Source organism: Dromiciops gliroides, chromosome 3, assembly GCF_019393635.1.
Source record: "Dromiciops gliroides isolate mDroGli1 chromosome 3, mDroGli1.pri, whole genome shotgun sequence".
Taxonomy (NCBI): Eukaryota; Metazoa; Chordata; class Mammalia; order Microbiotheria; family Microbiotheriidae; genus Dromiciops; species Dromiciops gliroides.
In genome coordinates this window covers 77,701,934-77,716,575 of record NC_057863.1, presented here as the reverse complement: position 1 = coordinate 77,716,575, position 14,642 = coordinate 77,701,934, and positions in this window count along the sequence as shown.

Below are 14,642 nucleotides of genomic sequence, written 5' to 3'. Positions count from 1 at the left end.
TCACATTACTCTCCTTCACTCTAAATTACAGCTGAACTTGATTACTAGCCAATGATCTTAATTGCTGTTCTAAAGTCTCTTGCCTTGGTACATTCATGTTGGCCAACTCTGTTGTCTGAGACACACTTTCCCCCCTCATTTCCATCAATTAAAGTCTGTTTCTTCCATTAAGATCTATTTAAGATAAAAGGTAGTGTTTATATAGAGCTTTAAGGTTTGCAAAGGACTTTACAAGTATTACTCACAAGGGCTTTTCCAGGTAAGTTATCACCATTATTATTTCTACAGATGAGAAAAATGTGGTAGACAGAGGTTAAAAAATTTGCCTAAGCTATAACACACAGCTAAGAGGTAGCTGAAGCTATAATTTGAATCAGGTCTTCCTGACTCCAAGAATAGCACTCTACCCAACACACATGTTAGCTGCCTATAGACATCACCTCTTCCATGAAGCTTTCCCTGAAGAGCCCAAATTCAAGTAATATCTCTCTCGACAAAAGATTCGTAGCTAGAATTTTACCAATTAGTGCCCCAAGCAGATATCTTTTTAAAATGTTTTGATGATCCTCTTTTAAACATATCTTATCTTCCATGGGAAATTTAAAAATTATTATTTATTTATTTATTTTATCATGCCCTTTTCTTTTTACAAAGAAGTGCTTTTACAAAGTGCTTCTTTTTACAAAGAAGAGCAACTCAACAAATTGCCTGTGTCTGAAAATGAAGTTCTCAATCCACATCCCACATCCATTGTTCAATGCTCCTCTGCAAAGAGGCAACAGGTAGGCTTCTAGGTCTTCTGAACTCAGGAATGTGAGTTCTGAAGTGTTTCAATGTTACTTTCTTTTACATGATTCTTGTCATTGTGTATACTGTTCCCCTGGTTCTGTTTATTTCAGTCTTCATCAGTTCTTTCCATTCTTCTCAAGTTTCTCAAAATTCTTCATATTTGCTACCTCATAGAATAATACTATCCCATTAGAATCATGTTATTGAACAATTAGTTCAACCATTTCTTTATTGATAGGCACTCCTGCCCATTCACATCTTTACTACTCTGTGCATATTGTACCTTCTATCCTTGTATCACAACTTCCCCCAACCCTAGGAAATTTAATAGTTTGTGAATGTGGACATATCACCTAATCTCCTTGAGCTTCAATTTCTTCATGTGTTTCCTAACAGGGTTGTTGTGAAACTCAATTGGAATAAGGTATTTAAAATTCTCTGCCAACTTTAATGTTCTATATATAAAGTAGAAATAGGGAAAGGCTCTAGACCTGTAATTTCATTGTATGAGTAATTCTCAGATGAAGAAACTCCCTTTACCAATGTAAGTTGCTACCTTCATTTATAGTCTTACAGAGCTGCCAAGAACACCAAGGGATTAGGTAACTTGGCCAGGTTAACACAGTGAGTATGTGTTAGATGTAGAACTTAAACCAAGAGGTTTTTGTTTGTTTTATCATTGTCGTGGTGGTTGTTTTGGGGGGGAGGCTCTGCACAGTGCACCCAACTGCCTTTGTCAATTATTTAACTATTCTTAGCACTGATTTCTATATATACCATGTAATTTTTTATTACATTGTGAACTTCTTAAGAAAGGGACCAATGACTTTGTAGGGTTTTTTTAATCTTTGTTTCATCAGTACCTAAAACATAAAAGACATTTTAAAATGTTGTTTTTGTTTTGTTTTTTGTTTTTTAGTGAGGCAACTGGGGTTAAGTGACTTGCCCAGGGTCACACAGCTAGTAAGTGTTAAGTGTCTGAGGCCAGATTTGAACTCAGGTAGTCCTGACTCCAGGGCCAGTGCTCTATCCACTATGCCACCTAGCCACCCCTTAAAATGTTTTTAACCTGTTTACCAAAGTTTAAAATATATGATATGGTGCATCAGCGACTCCAGGTATGATTAGTATCCATATTCTTTGATACTTAAAAGGATCCATGACTTCATCAGTATGACAACTCCCTTCACTAATACCAATTACAGCCTATTCATGACTTCTTTTGTCCATTCTTTTCTGTAAATCTGATAAAGTATTTACCCAACCTACTTCTTTTATTTTTTTTTAAGGATTTTAAAATTTAGCACTCGGGATAACTAGTTCATCAGGCAACAAACATTTGTTAAACTCTTTCCGTATGCCAGGCATACATATATATATATGCATATGTGTGTACAAGTATACATAGGCATAGACATACATACACATGTATATGTCTATTTGTGTATATATATATATATATATATATATATATATATATATATATATATATATATGTTTTCTCTCCTACTAGAAAGTAAGCTCCTTGAAGGTAGGAGTTGTGTCATATTTTTCTTTGTAGCCTTATTGCTTAGCATAGTACATGTCACATGTTAAAGTGTTTAATAAATGCTTTTTGGTTAACTGATTGAATTTGTCTCTTGGTAACCAAATCCTGGTAAATTATGATCTCTTCCTTTTTCTGGTACTTTTCAATAGGCTCTCATCAGATGAGTATGGATGGAAGCATGGAGTAGGTTAACAATATTTGGTTTTATAGTGTAGGGGCTAAATTTATTATAGGGAGAGTTAATTGGGTGGCTAACCATAATATTGGGGTTCAGAAAATAATGATAGACCTCTAGGTCCAAAGTTTCCTCCCTTCCAAACTCCCCTTCTTAGTTATTTCTCCCAGGCTAATAAGAAAGGAGATTAACAGCTTCTTTTCCACAAACAAACCAGGTTTTATTAATGGGAATAAAATTTACAACAAAGGTGAAGTTAATAAAGCCAGGGACAAGGAAATAGAGGAAGAGAAAAATAGATAAGCTCCCTGGCTTTATTAAAGACTAACTCAAACCCCAAACTTGCTTCCTGCTCAGTTAGCTCAAAGAACTGGCCTCAATTCCACTCACCACCTGGGGTCCATAGTTTCAATGGGAGTCAGCTGTGCAGTCCCTCTCCAGTCTGCTCTGGAAGCTCCCCCAAACCAAAAAGAGCTTCTGTGAGCATTCCCTTTTTCTACTTTTTCTATCCCTCTCCCAAAAGGGAGGTCCTTCAAGTTGCTTGGCTGAGAGTGGTCCCCTAGTGATGTCAGTAGTACACTAACACAATCACTCAGGGCAGGCCAGGTGTGGCCTATATCTAATCATCCCCAAGTAGGTACTTAGTCAGTTTCTCATTCTCGCCCAATTCAAACAATACCAAATCAATCAGGTGCCCCCCCCAAATTCCATTATTTTATCACAGCCCCCCTTTGTTTCATTGAGAAACATTGAGTGTTTCCTTGATGAAACAATAGTATATGTTGCTTTTTGAAAAGTCCTCCTGAAATAATTCTATTGTTTCCCTTAAAATTTTAAAATAATTTTTGTGCTTTTATTTTAAGAATAATACACTTTTTACTTCTTTATTTTGTTTTCCATACTCAGAATCCCCTTCTCAAGTGAACTGTGGTGTTTCAGTCTATCTTTAATTCATGCAAAAGCTCTAAATTTATGCTAAAACTATATAGTTTGTGGATAAATTTTCGTGGTTGTATGCATGCCCTGTATGATATAAACATTTTTCCAGGATCACAGTATTTCAGAACTGGAAGAAACCTCAGAAAACCTTCAATGCATCCATTTCATTTTATAGATGAGGAAAGTGAGGTCTGGGAGGTTGTATGACTAACCCAAAATGACCCAGAGATGGATGCAGGGCCAGGATTCAGACCTAGGGATTCTTTCTTCCCAATAGCTTCCTATTAGCTTAATGTTGGGTGGTAAGGCAGCATTGTTTTTTATTTGTTTGGCTTTTTTTGTTTGTTTTGTTTTGTTTTTTGCAGGGCAATGAGGTTTAAGTGACTTGCCTGGGGTCACACAGCTAGTAAGTGTCAAGTGTCTGAGGTCGGAATTGAACTCAGGTCCTCCTGAATCCAGGGCCAGTGTTTTATCCACCATGCCACCTAGCTGCCCACAGCATTGTTTTAAGATGTATTCTGGAATATTGCATGGCAGTTCTTAATTTCTGACTTGCAATTGTGTACTTCATGTAAGCCCACACAGTAGCTGCTTCAAAAATCCTGCTGATGTTTCTCCTTTACAAGATCCGGCTATAACTATAAGTAATGCTGATGGGCTACACTGATGCACCCTAAAGTTGGCGGTTTTCCCTTACTTGACATTTGGAGGGAGAAATATCTATCCCTGATAATCGTCAATCATGAAGATAACTGGATTCTGAGAACTGAAGAGAAATCAGATCAGTTTGATAAATTGCAAAATATACCTAATAGGATTTCCTTTTCTAGGTTAACCTGACTTGATGACAATTCAATCAGGATATTATACTCCTTTCACTCATTCATTTATCAAATATTGTTTGAGCACCTACTGTGTTAAAACTTTGTGGAGGAGTTTTAAAAGAATAGGAGATGGCGGCAGGGGCGGGAGGGGGGGGAGGTTGATAGGGCAAGGAGTGACCTGTGGGAATGACCTTTTAGGAGTCCACCAAGAGGAAGGCTCATCCAAAAGTTATGCTATGTGTACACATGAAATTTATGGAACAAATGCTCTGTAGAAACTGAGCTAAGTTTGAGCCTACTATCAGTTTTTGTTTTTATGCCTGTCTCCTACCAAAAAAAAAAAAATAGATACCTACAGGAAAAATCAGATCAGAGACAGACAGAAAAAACATAGAACCAATTTTATTTGTCCCAAGAACAAGCAGCATGCATCATGCAGAGACCCCTTCCAAAGAAGAAACTCTCAAATGTTCCCCTTTTTTTGTGACAGTATATAAACTCTTTTTTGTCTTTCACTGGTTACAGGGTAACATCAGTTTCATTATCATGACACTAATTAACCCAAAGCAAATACTATAAGTGGCAACTTAAAGAACCAGGAAGGGTTAATCAAGGACAAGGGTGCCTAGATATTTGATAAGGAGAACAATAAGATCTATTTACTCTCTTGGGGAAAGAAGTTAGTGAATAGGGACTTATCTGATAACTATTTGGGTTCAGTCTGAAGTTTAGTCAAAGGGCATTTTGCTCTTATTAATTAATCCAGGGTTTCATAAAATCCTTTTGGATAATAAAGCAGCTCTGTCAAATCCAGGTGGTCCATACATTCTTATTAAAACTACCTGCCTCTAGGACCAGGGTTGGCCTAGGGGAGCATGTTCCCAAGACTTGGGAGGAAATGTTTGTATTTTTATCATTGCAATCACTATGAAGGAAATGTTGCTTTGTAAAGCTTAATTGATTTTCAGTAGTTATATGGAATCGTTGGGGTAGTCACTAGTGTTTAGTAATGGGAGAAACAGGGTCTTGTGTGTTCAAACCTACTAAAGTAGAGAGGAGATATCTTCTAGTCTTTTTGAGTACCTTAGGGCAGATACAGTATGCCAGGCTATGGGATAATGAGGCAGAGGTACTTGCTGCAGGTATGACTTTTTCTGAGATAAAAGGGAGCCCAAGACTTTATTGCTCACTATGTACCAAACACTGAGGATTCAAAGAGAGAAAGTTAAGTATAGCTAAAATGCCACCTTCCATAAGAAGCCTTTCCATATTTCCCATAATTCTAATGTCTTCCCTATTTTGATTATTTCCAACTTATCCTCTATATAGTTTGTTTGTTTGTATATAGTCATTTACATGTTATCTTCCCAATTAGATGGTGATCAGCTTGAGAGCAGGGATTGTCTTTTGCTTTTTTTGTATTCTCAGCACTTATCACAGTGCCTGACACATAGTAGGCACTTAATAAATGTTTGTTGACTAATTGAATTAGTCCCTGTTCTCAAGGAACTCACACTCTAATGGGGGAAGACAACTACAAAAAGTAAGTTCAGTTGCAGCAAGAATGAAAAAGCCCAGATGCCTTAATCTTGCTGTGAAGAGGTCTTTAGTTTCAACACTAGATCAGATAGAAATGCCAGGGTTCTATGAGGCATAGAGGTGGTGACTCCTACCTGATCCAATCCCTGTGATCAGTCAAACAATCCACAAGAGAGATTATGAAACACTTCCACAATAGTAGCAAGAGAGAAGGAGGCATCAAAAAGGAGTCATCTTTTATGTATGAGTTACTGGGAAGGAAGTCAGGAGGAGAAGCTGCTTTGGGTGGAAAGATGAGTTGAATTTTACATATACTGATTGTTTCCCCCATTTTATCAAAGATAAAATTATATGGACCATTAAGGAGAAGAATATACTATTAAGTACAATCTACAAATGAAGAGCATACTAAGTTATTTGAGAGCTACATAGATCTGTCTGAAAAACATAGCTATCAGAAAGGATCTGACCAGTAGGAACAAGCCAGCACCAATATTTAGCTCATTTTGTGAAGTGCTCAGAATTTTATATAAGCTACTAAACACATTTCTTTTGAACCATGTTACATGGAAGCTAACAAATCACATATTCCAAATAAACACTGAAAACATGGACATTTCCAGTTAAGAGAATTATATCCTTCTAAAATGACCTTTCCAGAGTAGTGAATATAAAATATTGAGGTCATTCAAGAAACAAATAGTTGGCATCTAGGGAGATTGGAATATTTTAAAATGCGCCTCCAAGAGCTAAATGACCTTTACTTTTCCTCACTAAATATAAAATGCTCACCTGAGTCCAGATTCTACATTTGGTGAGAGAATTTGATTCAGGGTATTCAAGCATTTAGACCCAGGGCATTTGATTTGCCAAAACTCATCGCATTAACACTAAGATGAAGTTTGCCCAGGACAATTTTTGTCTTTATCGCTGAAGTTCTGCCCCAGGAGAAAAGTAGAAAGGGAAATTCACTCAGTTCTAACAAGCTTGCATAAAATACAAAGTGACCCAGACCTTCACCTGAAAAGGAGTTTTGTACTTAGTACAAGAAATTACAATCACCATTTTGCTATAATTTGGCCAAGAAGTCTATAAAAGGCCATAATAATAACTAACATTTATATAGTTTTAAAACTTGTAAAGCACGCTATATACATTGTCTCCTTTGAGCTATGCAAAATGGTTACTGCAGGTATTATGAACTTAATTTCACAGATTAAAAAAAAAACAGATTTGGGAAGATAAAGTGCCATTCATGGTCACTTCATAAAAATGAGATTCCAGTCAGTGAAAAAGGTAGAATTTGGACAAAAGTCTTAGGATATGGGGGTGGAAGTCCAACCTCTAGCTTTTGTAGATGAGCATATTGAAGCCCAGAGATGTTAAATAGGTTGTTAACTGGTACAGTAGATAGAGTGTAAGACATGGAGTCAGAAAGACATGAATTAAAATCCAATCTCAAATACTTATTATTTTGAGTGACCCTGGACAAGTCACTTAACCTCTATTTGACTCACTTTATTCATTGATAAAATGAGTATAATAATAGTACCTATCTCCCAGGGTTGTTGTGAGAATAAAATAATGTGATATTTGTACAGTGATTTACAAACCTTAAAATTCTATCCAACTATTGGTTGCATTATTCTAATTTGAATAATGTGCATATACATGTATGTGTCTATATTCATATGTATATGATTGTATATATGTATATATGTCAAAATATTTTTAAAGACAAAATAAAATTACAAAGAAAATCAATCACATGGAAATAGTTATACATTTACTTAAAATTAATGAATCTCAGATTAAGAACGCCTCCTCTGCGTTATGCTGCCTGTTTTAAAATTTCCACCATTCATTTCTGTTGTTGTTGTTTGTTTGTTTGTTTTCTCTGGGGCAATGAGGGTTAAGTGACTTGCCCAGGGTCACACAGCTAGTAAGTATCAAGTGTCTGAGGCCAGATTTGAATTCAGGTCCTCCTGAATCCAGGGCTAGTGCTTTATCCAGTGTGCCAACTAGCTGCCCCCAACACCATTCATTTCAATAAGCACACATTTATTTATGAAAATGGGAAACAGGAACGATAATCATAAGTCACAGTTATATAGTACTTTAAGATTTTCAATGAGTTTTCCAAATACGTGGTTGGGTTATGCTTGATGGTCCCAAGGTGTAATCAGGTTTATAAGATTTATACTGTGATGATAATCGAGTGACTTCACAGATATTTTCCAACTCTGTATTTCACAATGTCTCGCAGGTATTTGTATATGATAGGTGGCTCAGCCTTGATGTCAAGAGCCCCGGTTTCCTGTTCTGCTGTTGGCACTTTGTAGCTATGTGACAAGTCTCTCAGTCTCTCTGAAGTCTAGACTTTGGTTTTGTCTTCTGAAGATGGTACTCATAGAGCCCCCCTCTTAGAATTTATAGCATCACAGGATCTCGAGCCAGAAAGGACCTTAAAGGTCATCTAGTTCAACCCTCCCATTGTACACTTGAGGAAATGGAGGCCAGGAGGAGTGAGTTAAGTGATTTGTCTAAGGTCACACAGGTTTTGTGGCCAGTTGTAGGGTTCAAGTTGCACTTCTGATGCATGTACCCCTGGGGAAGCGACTCCAATGCCCACAGCCCCAGCCCACTCTATAAAGTTGCAGAGAGGAAGCCAAGCTGCATTCCCTTTTAGGGAAGTCCTTATGAAATCACAGATCTAGTAGAAAAAAAAAAGTGATATAGAAAAACGTTATTAGGACTGTCCCTGGTTCATGTTTTAGGTAAGTAAATGTGAGCTGAATTTAATGTACAGAAGAACTTTTCTAAAACTGTGTTTTATTTATTTGTGTATCCCCTATATATCTAGCATTCTAGCAGGCCCAGGTGTGTATTGAGGAAATGACTGATGAAGGAGCACTGTTCACAAGAAATGAGCAATATCTCACTGCCCAAAAACATGGCCAAGAACTGTGGTAGTGGTTGCATCAAAGGACTCATTGCACACACCAGTGGGCCTGAGGTTTCTGAGCCACTGGAGTGTTTCATAGTGGGAGCCCCTTCTTTTTCTCTGTGCGTCGTTGAGTTCGCCTTTGCTTCCAACGAGCAGGAAGGAACACTTGATTTTAAAAATTGCACCAGCTACCCACCAATGTGGAAAGTTATGGTTCTGGAAGCTGGAGAGAAACAAAGGTGGTAGCGGAGAAGGATCAAACACATTCTTCCCCAAATTTGACTTTGTAGAATAGAGTGCACAGACCTAGGCAAGGATCCAGATACTATAACTCCAGCTCCTTTAAAAGGAATGATGTTATACACTTCGAGAAAATTCATTTGGCATATCCTTGGTGTCTTACTTTACACTTGTTTTGGGGAGGCAAAAGCAACCAAGATCAGGACCTATAGTTATCTAGAAAACTTAGTTAAAATAGGAATGATCAGATAGTTAAAATAGGAATGTTTTTTCTTCTTTCGGAGTTTATCCACCCCCACCCCCCACCCCCAAATCTCCTGGTGTCCTAGGGTCTCCACATTCCTACTGTGGGACAATGTGACAGCACCTTTTCCCTACTGGCACTTTATGACCTGAGTTATGCAGTTTCTACGCCCTTTCCCCAGTCCTATCCCTATTTTATGCTGTTTTCCTTGGACACTAGAACTGCAAGTTATGGTATGTATGTTAACCATAGCATTGCTTCATTTAGCAAGGTTTGTAAACAGATCTTAACTAGGACACGGTGACTGAAATTTTGCCCCCTAGGTATTGACATGTAAGGAAGGGCCAGTCCTCTCACCCACTGTCCCCTGCCTTGTATCACCCTTCTCGCAGGCTCCATCTTCCATTCCATCTGTGACCCTAACCTATTCTTTGTTGGATAATGTGAGGAAACTGCAGGCTGTCCCAGTTTTCTTTCACAATTGCATTCAACTGGAATTGACAATGGATTAGCATTTATCATTATGTGCTAAACAATGTGCTGCTCAAAGGCTAAAGTGAAACAGTCCCTGCCCACAAGGGGCTGATGTTCTAACAAGATAGACTTGGAGTCAAGCACATCTGGGTTCAAATTCTACTTAAAATATTTTCTAGGCAGTTACTTTATCTCTGTGCCTCAGTTTCTTTACCTGTAAAATCAAGAGGTTGAACTCAATAGCTCTTACTTTCCTTTGCACCTCTAAATCTTATCCTCTGTATAATCAGAAAATATACAACATGAATACAAATTGGTTTCAGGAACATTGCATATAGCCAGTGCAAAAGCTAGTAGACCAGAGATGCAACATTATATGTGAATGACAGCAATTATGCCAGTAGAGCTAGACATCAGAGAGAATGGAAGGGAATAGAATGGAAGGAAGATGCCTTTTTCTCTCTTTGACCCCTCATTTAATTAACTGAATTTACTATGGCCAAAATAATTCCTAGTTATTCCTCTAGGTCATTAGATTTGTCTCAGCTTGGCTTTAAAGGGTGGAGCTAGGAGTAATGGATGGAAATTTCAGAGAACTATCTTTTTAAAATTGTATTTTATTTTTAAGTTATCATTTATTTTCTCTCCCTCCCACAAACTACTTACATTCACCTTCCATGAAAAGGAGGAAAAATCCCTTATAACAAATATGCTTAGTCAAACAAAACAATTCCTACATTAGCCATGTCCAAAAATGTATATCTCATTCTGAATCTTGAATCAATTACCTCTCTGTCAGGAGGTGTGTAGCCTAGATCATCTTCTCAGTTGAGATGGTGATTTCAAGTCAGTGTAAGAAAAAAAATTCTTGATTTATCCCAAAGTAGAGTGGGCAGCCTGAGGAAGTTTGCTATTACCACAGGTCTTCATTTGGGAACCAAGTGGGATTATTCTTTAAGCACAAGACTCTGAAGTTCCTTTCAAACCTAAGATTAGGAAACTTTGGTTTGACGTTATATGTCATTATATTCTTTAGCCAACACTAAAGACGTGGTATAAAAAACCAACCAAACAAAACCAGCAACTCCTGCTTGAGGACTAGGTGGAAAAAACAGAATAATTTGACTATTCCCTGGGAGAGTTCACAGGTCCCTTTTAGCAATTTGCCCACATCATAATATTTCCTATTGGCTTCTTCCAAGTTAATTTGTCTAAAAATGTTGATGCTTCTCCTATTAATCCTTTGACTATCTCTTCTACATATTAATTAACCTTAGTAATGCTGACGTTTCTCCTGTTCATTCTTGTGAATCAGTGGTTCACAAAATAGAAACCATTCATTAATTGGATTCTTTTTACAAAATATCAGCTTTTCCAGAATTAGTTTGTAGAGAGCAGTGGTTCTCTCATCAGAGAATCTGGGTTCAAATACTGCCTCAAGTGATACCTTTATGAGTGACTTTTGGCAAATCACCTTACCTCATTCAGCCTTGGTTTTCTCAACTACAGAGGACATTTGCCAGTATAAAAAGTGTAAAGAGAATCCACTAGTCACCTGAAAGAAAACCAAAAATAAAAACTGCCCACAACCTTATAGCCAAAAGGACTTAGAGGTACTATTTGGGTGTGACTGGATAACTGGATCCAAGGCTGAGTGAGGGGTGCAGTATTTGCAGTAGAACAATGAATGCAAGGAGAAGCAGCACTGTGGTAACCCCTCTGGAGAATCAAGTTTTTAGAGAAATAACCCATATCACTAATGGTCCCCAGCAATTACTTTGCTTTTTTGATTTTGTGATTATTGAGGGAGGGAAGTAATTGTGAAAGATATGAACAGCTGTTCACTGTCACTCAGGATCCCTTCATCTACTAGAACACTTATTAATTCCCTCCTCAGTCTTTTGTCTCTAGGCTACATAAACCCAGCTACTTTGGCCTTTTCTCACAGGACCTGATTTCCAAGCCATTAATCATTTCTGTTCCTCTACTCTGGATTATTTCCAGGTTTTCTATAACATGATTAAGGTACAAGGCACAAACTGAACATGATAACCACATTATTAATATAAATTTACCTAATATTAGAGAGTTTACATCACCTACCTGTCTTTCTTATATACACTCTATTCAAATTTAAATATCCTGGAATCATCCTTATTGAGGAAAGAAAAGGACCAATTCTCTAAGATCTTACTTTTGATGCTTTTGATATCAGGAATCAGAAAATTTTAGAATTCAGAGTTAAATCATAGGATATTAGAGCTGGAACTTTAGAGCCAAGCCAAGCCAACAAGTGTCTGCTATGTGTAAGGATTTGTGCCGTATGTTGAAGATAGAAATGCCTCCTCCCTCCAAAATATAGTTACAGGCTTCAAGGAGCTTTTGTTCCACTAGAGGTTAGAAGATCTAAGTGAATATAAGTATATAATTGAAAATTTGAGGAGAAAGAGAAAGCATACCATCAGCTAAGTATATCAGAGGGCAAATGATTTGGACCTCCTCAGGGGTTCTATGAGATATAGGGTGAAGGAGTACAAAATTCAGATATAGGGGAAGCCCATTCAAAGGCCCAAAGGTAGGAGATTAAATTGTTGCATTCAGGGAACAATGAGTAGAGCAATTTGGCTAGAACACTGAATTTACAAAGGGGAACAATATAAATAAAGCCTCTTCATTTTCCAACAGTTCCTCTGCTTGGGTTCAACCCCAACAATATTGTGCTTTCCCCAGGATGAGCTCATCACCAGAAATCTCCTCATGGTAAAGATTGCTTCAGGTTTGGACCTCAATAACTCCACTGTACCCTCACTTGCCCCTACTCCTCTGATTGGAAGGGTTGGAAGGTTGAACAAAAATTTCCTTCCAAACTCTCCCTTAACAGAAGGCTCAGAATTCCCAGCCATCATTTTATTTCCCACAAGCCTTTGTGCTTTATTTTGACTCCACTTACATCATGTACCCTCTGGTTCCCTGCCTTTCCCCCAACCCCTTCTTACTGTTTAATTTACATTTGTATATTGTCTTCTCCCATTAAATTATAAGGTCCTCAAGGGCACGGGCCTGTCTTTTTTTTTTTTATTATTTGTATCCACACCACTTAGTACAGTGCCTGGCATATAGTAAGTGCTTAATAAATGTTTATTATATTGTATTATTTTACATATAGTAAAGGTGGAGGTGAATTGTGGAGGGCTTTATATTGATTGAATATAGTTTATGATTGACTAGTTTATGTTTTATCCCAGTGTCAATAAGATGCTAGTAAAACTTCTTGAATAGGGGAGTGACACGGGCAGGCATGATTTCAGAAGTCATTTTTGGCAGCTGTGTGGGGAGTTGATTAGGGAGAGCAGAGCCCAAAAGCTGGGAGTCTCATTAGGTGGCTATTGCAACACAAGATTAAAGATAATCTCATTTAATTCTCTCATTTTAAGGAAAAGGAAATCAAGCACCTTAGAGATGAAGTGGCTTTTTTTAAAGCCCCACAGATAGAGGTATCAATGGTACTCAAACTTGGCCATCCCGTCCTCAAACCAGTGATCTATCTGTTATGTCCTGTGGTCTCTCAGGTAGTTGATTGTCTGGGTTTGTACTCCATGCAAAGGCAACCACTCAACAGTTTCATATTAAGGCTAGAGCTTTTGGTCTCAGAAGGGAAACTTGAGGAACCTTAGTCATTTTCAGGAAGCTAAAAAAGAAGCAAAAACCCAGCACATATCCTGACACGTTGTAAAATGAATACCTTCAAGCCTCAAAGTTCATTTGGAACTAATCTATTCCAATTACTTGTGATATGTTCCAGATGACATATTATCCTCATTCCTAGCAACATTAATTTTTCTTCATCTCATCTTACAGGGTTATACCACTGAAGTCTATCTTCTCTATTTTCTCCTCTTCCTTCCTCTGAAAAAAATGTCTCAGATATTTGACCAGGTGGGAAATGGTTGAGCTTCTGATTACAAGTCTGCTTCTTGATTCCTGATTCCAGTAGCAGAGCTATTAGCACCTTTAGCAAGGGCTCTTGGATCAATGTGAATACCTGGTTGTTCTATTCGATCTCCAGGCCTGAAAGCAATCTGTCAATATTTTTCATTATACAGTTCTTCAACTTACACAATCTCTGAATTAGCCCATAAAAATGGTTGCCACTGGAGGAAAAATTTATATTCTGTGCATAATGGAAATTTTGACATGTTTGGAAATTAAAGCTCTAATGCCTTTGAGAATATCTGGTCATTATTCTTTCTGTTGTTGTGCATTGTTATTAGGGAGCAGAGGATCTCGAGGAAAACTGACATGATGTCAACTGGTTTACCTAAGGGACTTTAGGCAATTATATTTCTATTGCTGAAAGTCTAATGCTCCAAAATAGTCATACAAAATAGGACATTACATCCTGCTCTCTGACTACTGATATTCGACTGGATTAGAGCTGATGAACCATGATTTATAATGTCAATAAACACAATTACTTTAATGACAATTTTTTGGGGGGGTGGAGCAATGAGGGTTAAGTGACTTGCCCAGGGTCACACAGCTAGTAAGTGTGTCAAGCGTCTGAGACTGGATTTGAACTCAGGTCCTCCTGAATCCAGGGCCAGTGCTTTATCTACTGTGCCACCTAGCTGCCCCCTACTTTAATGATGATTTTAAAAAAATAATAAACATTTTTATTGAAAGTTTTGACTTCCAAATTCTGTCTCCTTCCCTCCTTTCCCTCCCCCAATGATGATTTTAAAGTAAAATTTTTTCTGTTGTTGATTTTCTAAGTAAATTACTTACATGATCCACCTTTTCCTTTCCCCTCTTTTTCCCCCAGCACTAACCTCTGATAGAGATTAATCCAACGTACTGATCAAACATTTCAAGAAAGTCCAAAACCCAGTTTTATAACATACTATATAACTCTGTACACTCTT